This window comes from Zeus faber, assembly GCF_960531495.2.
Source record: "Zeus faber genome assembly, chromosome: 4".
NCBI classification, from domain to species: domain Eukaryota; kingdom Metazoa; phylum Chordata; class Actinopteri; order Zeiformes; family Zeidae; genus Zeus; species Zeus faber.
In genome coordinates, this window is record NC_137191.1 from 28,282,034 (window position 1) to 28,295,953 (window position 13,920).

Here is a 13,920-nt window from a genome sequence, read left to right on the forward strand (position 1 = left end):
CCACTCACAAAAGGATTATGGACTGCAACATCATGATTTTCACTGAAACACGGTGAACGGTGGCGTTACCGATAGCGCTATCGAGCTAATGGGCCGTTACATCCGGACGGATAAAACAGCTGATGATTGGGGGAACGTGGGGGACTGTGCATTTATGTAAACAAAGCTTGGAGGAGAAAGAGAGAGAGAGGAATGTGAGAGAGGTGTGGAGCTAGAAAGAGCAAGGGAAGGGAAATTATGAGATGACTAAATAGAAAGCGATAAAGAGAGGCCTTAAATCTGTGTGTGTGTGTGGGGGGGGGGGGGGGGGGGACTGGAGCTAAGACACAATCCAACCTTGTGTCTCACTCTCTCCCTCCCTCTCTCTCTCTCCATCCAGGCCGGCGACGCTGAAGCGACTGGATTGATTACTAGGATCGATGTGGGACGGCGTTTGCTTTGAGTTCCAGAGCTAATTAACACCTGTCATTATCCGGGTGCTTTAGCGGAGGAGGGGATCAGGGATGCGGGTGGGGGGATCCGGGGCCTTAGAGAGGTGAGCATTGGGCGGCAAGAGTGACAGATTGCAGAGAAAGTGCACCCCCTTTCCAACTCTCCCACAGAAAGAGCTTTTCGTGGTCAGAATGGGATCTGTAAAGTGCAATTGGGGTACAACAACCCCACCCAAAAAGAGACTTCATCTGAATTCATCTTCATAATTTTTTAATCTGATTCTATCAGAGGCTCGGGGGTGGGACTTACGGGGTCTAGAAGCTGCAAAAGGGTGCGTTTTGGATTTACAGCTCACTCTGTCAGAAAAACAAACGCAGGTAGATACTGAAAACTAAAATCTAAGAAGTCGGACACGAGGATGGCGATAAAACAACATTGATTTCTTGCCACGATCCACACACACACACACACACACACACACACACACACACACACACACACACACACACACACACACACACACACACACACACACACACACACACACACACACACACACACACACACACACACACACACACACACAGAGAGAGAGTCTTCCCCTAGTCGTTGCATGGCTGTGGGTTCGACTATTGACGGCTACTGATTTGGAGAGGGAGGCACGACGAACAGAGCAGCTCTATTAAAACCAGCTGGTGGCACGGGAGGATTTAGCCATGGAGACCACAGGGGAAATCGCTGAACTGAGGACAGCCGGTGCTGATAAGAGATGGAGCACACTCACCCCCCTACAGTGATGTGCAGATACACCTTACATTGATTGAGAATTATTGTTACGTAATTGCTTGAGGAATACAGTTTGTAAGCCTTCATCCCAATTTGATAAGGCTGAGTGAAAATATATAAACACAACTGTCACTGAAAGAGGCTGATTATTTTATATGAAAACGTTATTCATCCTGACATCCATTTAAGTATCCCATGTTAAACCAACCCAACCTAACTGAGGTTCATTAAATTCAACTATATGGTATCAGCACAGCTCAACACTAACTTTTAAAAGTTGTTTCCAGGCTGGCAACCAGGCATCATTGCCATTTTTAGTCACCTTATATTTTGAGTAATTAAGATACTATGCAGTTATACGTCAACGTAATAATGAAAATGTAACATTTTCGAATATTTTAAAACTTTATTACAGTGACCGAACAAAATCCTTTGTAGTTTGTTTCATCTGATACTTGACGAATCGGGGGGAAGAAACACAAGTCAAGATAGACAAGAGCTGTGATAACACTACCTCCTCTGGTCACAATGAGCCTGTCCGTCTCTCTGTCACACCCCCATGTACAGTTTACACCGATCAGCCACAACATTAAACCCACTGACAAGTGATGTGACTAATATTGTTCATCTCGTTCCAATGGCACCTGTCAAGGGGTGGGATATAATGGGCAGCAAGTGAACAGTCAGTTCTTGAAGTTGATGTGTTGGAAGCAGGAAAAATGGGCAAGCATTAGGATCTGAGCCACTTTGACAAGGGTCAAATCATTATGGCTTGACGACAGGGTCAGAGCCTCTCCAAAACGGCAGGTCTTGTGGAGTGTTGCGGTATGCAGTGGTTAGTAATTACCAAGTGTCCATGAAAGGACAACTGATGTCATGGGCATCCGAAACTCATTGATGCGTGTGGGGAGTGAAGGCTAGCCCGTCTGGTCCGATCCTACAGAAGAGCTGCTGTAGCTACAAATAGCTGATAAAGTTAATGCTGCGATGATAGAAAGGTGTCAGAACACACAGTGCACCACAGCTTGCTGTTTATGGGGCGCAGACCGGTCAGAGTGCCCATGCTGACCCCTGTCCGCCACAGAAAGATCCTAGGTCATAACTGGACCATGGTCCTATCCAATCGAGCATCTGTGGGATGTGCTGGAACAACAAGCCCGATCTATGGGGACCCCAGCTCACAACTTACAGGAGGACTTAAAGGATCTGCTGCTAACGTCTTAGCGCCAGATACCACAGGACACCTTCAGAGGTCTTGTGCAGTCCATGCCTTGACGGGTCAGAGCTGTTTCTTTTGCATGAGTGTGAGCTACACAATATTAGTGGTTATTTGGTGGTTTAAATGTTGTGGCTGATTGGTGTTTAGTCGCATAAGAGTGAATCCTAACAAAAATTGTATCATTTTATACATTTGTGCCCCCAGTCTCCTGGGATTAAAGCGAGACTTAAAGCGTCAAGTAAAGAAATAAAATGACTGTCACTGCAAATGATTGTGTACCTTCTTCTGTTTGGCAACACAAGGGGGACCTACACAATATTTTTGGTTATTAGGGATGGTTTTAATGTTGTGGCTGATCAGTGTATTGCTCAACACACAGACAAGAATCTCAACAGTCCCATTTGTCCCCTCATTGTTAACAATGAGGTGACAATCTTTCCATTTAAAAGTAGCTCTCCACCGTCAGCCCAGCAATTGGCAATTGTTGATATATTGGGTGCGCTCCGGGGATGGGGTTGTTAGGGTAGAACAAGGATTTTTCAGCGAATGCAATCACGGAAGAGCTCGTTGCAAAGAAGAATACAAATTCCCCTACACGGGATTATTTTGGTTTTAAACCATAAGGCGAAGGATGTAATTGAAGTCTGGTGTATTGTAAGAGGCAGAGCCCGGCACCAGTCTACGGCTCGGTGGTTGGGAACCTCTGCACGGAGCCTACACACGGCACAGGACTTCAGCCAAGCGGTGATGGCTCAGATACTCTCCATTTACACCACTGCTCTACACTTGCCTGTTTTATGAATTATCAGTCTTAAATACATTTAAAACTTTAAATAATTGTCAGACAGTAGTAATTTTCATTTAAAGTGTTTAATGAAAATGTAAAATGATGAGGAATCCTTAAAGGGGCTGCACCGACAAGGTCCCCTGCAAAACTTATTTTATTGTAGTTATACTACTCTAGCCGGTATTTGCAAAACAAAATCGATGGAGTGAAAGTTCTGTCACAAAACTATATTGTCATGTATCCTTGGGCATTTTTAGGTCAATGGAAATCCTGTCAGAAATCAGTGCAACCAGGAAGTGCATATGGTCCAAATTACGACTTAATTTGACATGTATGCTCAAAACCTACTTGATTAAATGATTACTTGATGAAGCCTAACCAAATTATTTAAAATACACACACACAGAGAGAGAGAGAGAGAGAGAGAGAGAGAGAGAGAGAGAGAGAGAGAGAGAGAGAGAGAGAGAGAGAGAGAGAGAGAGAGAGAGAGAGAGAGAGAGAGAGAGAGAGAGAGAGAGAGAGAGAGAGAGAGAGAGAGAGAGAGAGAGAGAGAGAGAGATGAGAGAGAGAGAGAGAGAGAGAGAGAGAGAGGAGAGAGAGACAAAGGTAGGTTCCCGAAATACTGTAGATAGGAGCACTGATAATACCAGACAGTAGGCTTGGAAAAAAATGGAAAAAAAGGAAAGTGAGATGAGAATAAAGGAAAAAAAGGGAAAAATAAGATGGCAGGAGAGATAGCAAACCAGAGCACAACCAGTCCATTCCCCAGTGTGTGTGTGTGTGTGTTTGTGTGGGGCCATGCGGAGGATGAGATGAGATCCATTATCTCGGGGTAGAGGATGGGTGCGGCACTGTGCGCTGCACCGTGTACAGTGGCATGCAAGTGAACTGCCATCCAAACAGCATCACATGACATCAGTGCTTCTCAACATTCTCCAACAATTGTCCGCTGGGAGGAGAGAGGGAAGAGGCTCCGAAATAGCAGAGCTGGGAGATCTAAAGTGAAAAGGAAGTGGATAGAGAAAGTGGGAGGGGGGTGGGCTGGGATGGGAGGAGGAGAGCATCAAATGATGAGGAAAGGAAGAGAGGCAGCTTGAAGGGGTTAGATGAAGATAGGGAAGAGCAGAGGAGAGAAAAAAATTGATAGAGGGATGAGGGTCAATAGGAGGAGGAAGAAATTAAGAGAGAAATAGGGCAAAAGGAAAAGATGGGCAAGGGGGGGGCAAACACCAAAAGAAAAGTAGAGGGAGAGAAGAAAGAAGGGAAGAGAGACAAAGGAGCAGGAGGGGAGAAAGACACAGAGGGGAGGGAGGAGGTAAAGAAAACAAGCAGGGGTGAGGAAAGACAGAAAGTATAAAGAAAGGTACACAATCATTTGCGGTGACAGTAATTTAATTTCTTTACTTGACGCTCTCCAAGTCTCAAGTCTAAGTATCAATGAGCCTTGGGCGCCCATGACCCCGTCACTGGTTCAACGGTTGTCCTTCCTTGGACCACTTTTGGGCGGAACTAACCACTGCATGCTGGGAACACCCCAGAAGACCTGCTGTTTTGGAGATGCTCTGACCCAGTCGTCTAGCCATCACAATTTGGCCCTTGTCAAGGTGGCTCAGATCCTTACGCTTGCCCATTTTTCCTGCTTCCAACACATCAACTTCTTTAACTGACTGTTCACCTGCTGCCTCTTATATCCCGCCCCTTGACAGGTGCCATTGTAACAAGATAATCCATGTTATTCACTTCACTTTTCAGTGGTTTTAATGTTGATCAAGGTATATCCACACGAATGCCAAGTGGCGCCTTTGGAGTGAATCACATGATACTCCAGTGCGAATTCAAACATTTCAAAACGAGACCGATACAAATTGAATTCCTTTCTAAGTTATTCCCGCCCACCTTCAGGACAGGTAGCACCACGCCGCCTACTCTACAAATACTTGGGGAAATTGCAAACAATGGTGGCGCAAGACAATTTTGGACTCTGGGAGGGTCCTGCGTTCTTCACTCTCTTGATGATGGTGGGGAAGGTGAGGCCACCAGAGGTCGTTTGTGGGGGAGGATGGGTCAGGGCGCGGCTGATGGATGGGGAAGTCTCATCAGACTGTCCGAAATGGATCCCTCCATTCCCCAATATATCACCGGAAGACGGGCTCCGCCATTAGCAAAGCAATGATTCGGGCCGTAGGGCACGCGGGGGTCAAGGCTGTGAAACATAATGGATAGTACGTCTGGTACATAGCTGATAAAATCAGCTTTTTCCACTTGCATGCTGGCGAGATCAGCCATCTACTGAAGATGTTATTTTTGTTTTAGTTTAACTCCAGTCAAGATTGGAGTGTCTCTTTGAAAGAGATCTCAGCGCAGCCTGTGTAGATTAAATGGGGGCACAAGACACTGATGGCGGGTACAGGCATGATAAATGACATCCCATCAGTCAAGCGAAATGGAAGAATATATCAGGATAATGTACTGTATACACATACGTCACAATGTCTGGTTGTCATTCATCTGAAATCCCTATAATGCGATTCATCACATTGAACAATTTAAAGTGGGCTACCGGACCAAAAACAATTGTTAAATTTTAAGTTCAATAAGTGTGTCCTATCTGTAGAATACAATAAACCTACGATTCCAGGCATGAACTGTTTAGATATAGATGACACAACACTCCTTTAGGAGTCTTGTAAGATGTGGAATTACTAACAGGGGTGTTAACAAGATGGCGCCTGAGTGAACCGAAACCACTTAAACAGAGACCTTGGCGTCTGAATCAAATCGCTCCCAGGAAATGTCCAACACAGTAATGCAGAGTAGCACTGAGTGGTTCTCTCAAAGCAGACCCACTCAGCTTGTTGCTATAATGTAAAGGGTCAGTTGTCACATGCTGCCCTTAACAGACACTCAAAGGGTGTGGCATTAAATTACCGTCAAATGTAGTGGCTCTAGTCATCTTCAACAAGATACCTTGAAGTTATCTCATAATGCTTCAGATTCACTTGGTTAAAAGATACTGAGCTAGTCCAAAAAAAAAACCAAAAAAACAATTTTCCCAGTATCTTCCAGTGACAGCTGAGAAGAAGACCGATTGCTTAATGCGGAAAAGGGAATTAAAAAAAGGGATTACAATTTTCTCATTATTGGCAACATTCTGGCCCGCAGCAAAACAGAACACACACCACTGTCCTGCATGATTATTTCACATTGGCCTGAACAATCTGAAGTCAGCTGAATTTAGAATATAGGAAGAACACACACACACACACACACACACACACACACACACACACACACACACACACACACACACACACACACACACACACACACACACACACACACACACACACACACACACACACACACACACACACACACTTCAAAGTTCCCAGTCGGAAATTTCAACTCGAACGCCCCCTCAGGTCGCTTTTCAGATTCGGAAAGTCAGAAGACCCTCACCAACCCCGACATCAAAATTCAACAATAATTGAAAGCTGTAGTAATGGCTGTGATGTTAACCATGTTTTTTTTTATATCACGTCTATTTGTTCGTGGACCCCCCAGAGGAGCACTCCATTCCCAGGTCCCATATTTGTTCTGTAGTTGTCTGTATTCAAAAACAGCAAGCACAACAAAGCCGTCCATCTTAGTTTTTGAACTTGCTGTATTGGAATGCTGTGTTGTAATGATGTCAACTCGGCTGTGACATCATTCCCAGCTCTGACTGCCGAGGTAAATGGAACACACCAAAAGAGACATTGCAGTGCCATTTTGAGCCCATGCAACCTTGAATCACAGATTCTCACAAACAAAAACTCTCTTCATGTTAGAGCAACAGCCATCTGGCGAACTCGTCAAAGCTGCCTTTTCCGATTAGCATTTTTCTAGCACCAGCGCTGCGGACTCCACTTTCACTTTGTTCCTTTCCCCTCTATTTACTCATTTATAACCATTTTTTTAACCACCATATAGCATAATAAAAAGGTACACAAAAGCATTTCTATATTCAACAAAGATAAAAACCATAATTGTAGTAAATATAATTTTTGTAATTTTATAATTGTATAATTATATTATACAATTATAAAATTATAATTTTTTTTTTTTTTTTTACATTTTGTATCGACCATCTCTGAGAAAAGGGAAACGCTCTGGACATGAATGGAGGTATCGCATGCGTATGGTCACGTAAAACGCATACAGTACAAGCAAGTAGGCCTCGTCCCGTGCCGTGGCCCCCTATCCCCCTTTCCCTGTCTGCAGCCTTCGGTCATTACAATAACAAACCCCACCATCTCAGACACCTGGAGCAGTCCCACAGCCGGGGGTTGGCTCGCCTCTACCCTTCTGCCCTGAGAGCTTCCATTTTAGAGAGCCAAGCCCTTAATTAAGACCCTGGGAGCCCGGCAGACAGCCACCCCAGCAGTACCCTTCCTTGAATTCAGGGATGACTGTCCAACACTGTTGGTTGTGTGTGTAACAATAAATTACAGAGATGTAATCTGATATGTCTGTGAAAGCATCTGGGGTTATAAATGCATTGGCATTCCTGGATTTTTCAGCCCCGGTGTTACAGTAGTTACCGTACTAAATGGGGCCAAAACGCGCTGCGGAGGCTGAATGACGTAAGTGTTTGATGATTGCACATGATCTCATCACGTGCACGAACGATATGTGTTAAGTTTACATCCGACAGCACCATTACTAAAATGAGTCGAGCTTTCACTTTTTCCCCACCCGTTTTCACCAATCGTGTTGTGAATTTCGCCGGGTGTCTTCCTGACTTGTGACGTTTGAATTAAGTCAAATTATTTAAATAGCCTTTCTTAATATTCTCAGATATGCGAAACAATATAACATTTAAGTATAGTAGTGTTAAATAAACAAAACAAAATCATATAGCTCAGTATTGCCTGAAGGGATTAGTCTAAAATGCGCTTTTCTGGGGCAGTCCCCGTTTATTCTACTTGTCCTGGTTAAACAAACAAACAGTAAATGAAAATGTCTGGTCTGTTTGATCATCAGTTGACTTTGTTGAGGTTCCGTGCCAAGAAGATGAGCATGTTCACCTCCGGTTTGAGGCACAAGCAGGGAGGGGTATGACATTTTGATGACCGAGTTTTTCATTGGTCGGGTGATCGCAGGGAAAAAACAAAAACAAAAAAAAAAAAAAAAAACATTCTGGGACCTACGCCTTGTCAAAATTAAGCTTAAAACCTATTAGAGCGGCAGATATTCCTCTATAATCCCATTTCAATGTATATTCTTTATAATTTTTAATATTCAAATATATTCACATTTTTAACGCTCACATTTAGAACTAGGTGGGGGGTGTCCTTTACAGAGAAGTTCCCACATAGAGAAACAACCCAAAAAACTTCTAAAATCCCGTCAGAGCCAGGAGCATGGAGACGGAATCGGCAATGGGTGGAATGGGTATTAGATGACTGTTACGGATACGGTACAGTGCGCTCCGGTACAGCCGGTGTTGGTGCACCATCGTGCACTCAGCCCAACTGTCAGCAAATCAGCACCGGCCTCACCAGAGGCTGCGGAGAGGGAGCGATCAGGGCACGTTTTGCACACCCGTCGGCTTCTCTGACAGCACAGGCGATGCGCGTCAGCCATGGGGTGCCCGCGATCGGCACGCCAAAACAGTGCTTTTGTTTTTTATGTTCAGAATTAGAATTAAACAGTGCGTAATAGGGACACTTTCTCTGTGACTCTCTCTCCCGATCACCCCCCCCCCTTCATGCGTTATGTGCACAAAATTATCTCAACAATTCTACAAGTCGTGCACCATTCCCACACTGGTTTTAGCTGTTTTATGTGGGGGAACTGGGATGGCAATCAGGGGGCACGGAGAGGCGCGTTCGCGTCCATGTCCGGACGTGGACAATTCACAATTAAAAATATATTTATGATTCCGCTTTTTTATAATTCCCAATCAAAATGTTATCCCTGTGTATTTTGCAAGCATGTTTTATCCTTTGACTGAAACGCACATTGACTGACAAAACAAAAAACAAAAAACGACTTGAAGAATCTCAGCCAACTGACAGGTTTCCAACTGATGATTCGACTCGTCAACTTTCAAGGGGCAGCCCTAGAATGTTTTATCATGTTATTGTAATGCACACTGACTGATTGGTGAACGGGAGATCCCTTCCGCGCACGCGTTACGTGAAAGCCAATGCGCAACTTGTGATTTGGCATTAAAGGTTCACAGTCTCTCCAAACAAATACAGAGTGTTTTTTTGTACATTTATTTATTGTAATTGAATGACAACAAAAAATAAATAAAACACTGTGCGCAACGGGAACTTTCTCCTCCCCCCCGTCAACAAAGGCGGAAATATCATCTATCGTGATATTTGAGTGGGACTGCACCACGATATCAAATTTTGGATATCGACCAAGCCTAGTAATCAAAATCAAAAACTCACAAAAAATGACACTCAGACAAGATACCATGGTGAGTTGCCTTGGCAACCACAGCAAACACAACAACAAATGTACATCATGGAGAATACTGAACTATGCAGGCTGTATGTGAAAGACACATACAGTACATGACATCCCGTTAAAATAAATAAATAAATAAATAAATGCACCAGCAGCTGAAGTACAAACCATCAATATAAAACTTCCACATGCAACACAGGACACATCCGCAGTTTGGGTGGTCTAGTACACTGCTCTGGGATATACATAATTTGTTCATTGTTTTATTTGGGGGAGGGGGTGGTTCATTTGCATTTAGATTGCACTGATCCAATATGCTTTAAATACTAGGGGGAAAATGTCAAACGACATATGAATTTAGGCGGTATGGTGTGTGTCTGACACAACATCAACAGATTATTAGGCTCACGACCAGCTCCATTGTGGATGACTATGCGTGGTGTACAAAAAGAAAGAAAGGGCACTGTTGCCACCTGCTCATTTGGGGTTTGATGTGGGGGCCAGACGTAAGCTTTGTGAGGAAAATGACAATCTTAGTCCACACTCAAAAATAACTCATTAGGGACACCGCAGTTGTACTGCCCCAGTGGAGACTGTAGTGCTAGATACCTTAAAGATAAAAATGTGCTTTAGTAAAGGCCCACTCAGACTGCATGCAATGGGCCCTATTTGGACCCTAACTGACTGTCAAGGGCCGTGGGAAGAGCAATGAGCATTGTGAACAACAATATAATTAGTGTGTGTATTGCCTAGTAGTGTGGAAGGATTTTTCAAACCCATGCTAGGGTGTTCCACTTAGTGACAGCACAGATGTCGAGTGCAGTGACCCGACTTTGTTTCCCAATCTCCTTGACCAGTTCCGCCCTCTCCAATACCTAATCCATCCTCACAGTCGTGACTAGAGATTTTAAAATCGTATAGCATGACTTGCTTGCTGATTGGGACTTGTCGAGACCTGAACGTCTCACCCACTGATTCTCAACATTTTTATATCAAGGACCCTCATTTCATATGCATTCGGCCAAGGACCCCATTTCATCAGATTTATGTAAATTTAAAACAGAAGGTATCCAAAAGTTCCATACAAAAGCACATAGGGCTCAGTTGGCCTTCCCAAATAAAACCAAGTTCAACATCCTCCCCCTAGAAAGACTATGGGCTGCTGCTTCTACCTAGAAAGGTCCCTGGCTGGACTGAAGCCTCACATGCTGTGAAAACACAGCATCAGGCGAGCAGAGTGTTCACACTGATAACTGTGCACAGGTGGAGATGCAAGCCAGGTACTTTACCTTTGAAAGAGCTTTTAAAATGTCATGGGGCAGGGATTGTATGAGAAGGAAAAAGTAAAGCAATAGATCGCCAGGTCCCCATTCAGAGAATACAGAGCGCGGGGTGGATGTGTGAATTTCCACCGTTACTCTTGTGTTATTCTCCAACCCCAATTGAAGCAAGTCAAATTTCTGAGTAACAAAAGGAATATTTAAAAAAAATAAAAGCCGTACGCCACACATGACTAAAATAAAAAATTTATGTTTCAGGAGGCATTTTCTAAATTTGAATGACAAGTCACAAAACTACCCACTCTCGGCTCCATCGCCCCCACAACCCGAGACCAAAACAAAGTACTGGGACGCTTTGGGGGTTTGTTTTTGGAACTGTGGAGCTGAAGTTGAAACCAAAGAAGGCAATTTAAAAGACTGGATGAAACAGAATTGTTTATGGCGAGTTGTGTTGGCCATGGTGGATGTAGGTCAGAAACTTGAATACTGGGGGTTTGGCTTTCCCCTGCCGGCCACTACTCAAGAAACAGAAGGTAGACAATGCAGAGTTGATGCAGGGTTTTTTTCAAGGAGGTGGTGTTAAATCAGTAATGAACACAGACCAAAACAGTAGGCTATGGAGCATCATTTCAAGGGGAAAGAAGGATCGAAAGAACCTGCAGAATGAACGTTTGCCACTGAATGTTTTCATTTTGCTGCGTCTCTCACAATGATAGAGAAAGTCGCTCAACATCTAGCTGAGGCAGGACAGGTGCTATGTAGCCAATAGTACATTAATTAAAGGAATAAGTGTGGAGTATGTGAAGCAGACATGTGCGTAAAATGCATGGGTGCTGCAAAAGTACGGACACTCCACTAATGAGCGCTAAAAATGTTGAAAAAAAAATTTTATTTTATTTTTTTTGATTAGACTACTATGAAAAAACTTAAAAATACCAAGTCTACTATATGCTTGTCTTTCAAGAACTTGCCATCCAGCCATTTATTCTTAACCCTGGTAAACCTGAAGGAAGTGTGGCAGAACGTCTGAAAAACGGTTCTACCTGCCCAGAATAAAAATTAAAATTAACTTGTGTGAAGACAGTGAGAGACAAACAGCAGTTGCTTCTTGAGATTCTGAGCGCACACTAAAGTGAAGATAGACAACTTTGCATACTGCAGAAAAGAGGACATGAATTATTAATTAGACGCTTGACAAGATTTCCAGGATATATGCGACCGAGGACACACCGACTGAAAGGGGGCAGGTGGCGTGCGCAGATAGGTCAAACCAAATTCATCACACACACACACACACACACACACACACACACACACACACACACACACACACACACACACACACACACACACACACACACACACACACACACACACACACACACACACACACACACACACACACACACACATATATACACATACACATACACATACACATACACATACACACACACACAATGTGACTTGTACTGACCCAGAAATAATACACAATAATAGCTCTCCTGGCAGAAAAACATGCTAGTCATTGGTGGACTGATGAGTCATCCCATGATAGCGGCCTCTTGGGCCAGAATTTTACTCATTGAAAGTACTTGACAAGGTAACGGAGAATCCTGAAACAAGTCTATTCTGCTCATGTGCGGGGCCACTCAAAAAAAAAAAAAAAGGGGGCGGGGGGTTTGTTCTAGATCCATAATTTGTAAACCCTTGTGACAATTTGAATGTGACCCTAGAGAGCTCCTTTTTCTTTCCACAGCAGCAAAATTTCTATTTTTTTTTTTTTTTGCTGGTTGGACTATACCATTGTCCCGTTTGGTTTTGGTGATGGAATGAGGTCAAAGGGGGGGGGGGTTAAAGGAGGGCAGCGCGTAATAATGGGACGAGGAGAGTAGCCAGAAACTTCTTCTGGGGGTTTACACGAGTTACGGGGTCACTGTGGAAGCCTGAACTGTCACACAGTTAAATGGCTTGACCTTTAGATCTAACTCAGATTTTCATCCAAATTCCATGGGAATTTTCAACTGACCAAAACGTTTGATTCTAACAATCAAACGTTTTGGTCAGTTGGGTTGAGGCAAATCAACCATCTACCCAAATCTGTATGTTCCAGTATTTGTGGCTTTTCTTCCTAAGGAGAATGTGAATTATTTCACAATAACGCACACCAAATGAGTGTAGTAACACATACATATCCACAATAGTACCATATAATGAATATAAAAGACAATCAGATATTTACCAACAATTATTTGTATGACAATTAATCTGCAACTAAAATGTCATGATCGTAACAGCCCTCATGACAATGTAGTTTACACGAATCTCTGAAAATTATCCAGGGAGTCTGGTATATATGGTGGAGGAGGTGGAATAACCCAATTTAGCCCGGTTTGCTCCAGTCCAATCCAGATGCAAAATTCAAGATTTTAATTCAAGATTTTTTTTATTCCTCACATGCAGTCATACAAGTATGATCAGGGCTCAACACTAACGCTTGCCCGCGGCAAGTAAACTCTGTGTTCAGGCAAGTGGAATGCCTCATGCAGTTGTCCGATCGGGCAAGTGAAAAATTAATTTGATCTCTAGCGTTATCCGAACATAACAGTTTGCAGCTTGTGGGTTCGAATAATTTAAAGAAAATATCCCCTCCAATGCAATTAAATGATATATTTAACAATATGTCCAATTGAGAGGGCAGAACTGAGTACTGGCAGCTTGCGAGAAGTGCTGGTAGGCACTGGTTCCATTGTCTTCTAACAGAGTGAAGAGCATTTGAATGGTTCAGTTACAATTCTCATTTAGCTTTGTTCGCTGGAGAGATCTATACCTCTAAATAGTTATTGTTTACGAGCCAAGATTGTGTTTAGTGAGGTTGATTCGTGTCAGGTGATACGGCCCCCCTCAATATTTAGAACACATCATCCATGCTGGCATTTCACTGGGGTGTT

The 13,920-nt window shown here is 43.5% G+C and overlaps 1 protein-coding gene across 1 annotated transcript in view; it reads right to left on the minus strand.

Moving 5' to 3' along the window:
- ube2o (ubiquitin-conjugating enzyme E2O) overlaps positions 1-13,920 on the minus strand; it is a gene marked incomplete at both ends in the record, with an annotated part of 40,078 nt that overhangs the window by 24,801 nt on the left and 1,357 nt on the right. The gene's annotated exons all lie outside the window — the stretch shown is intronic.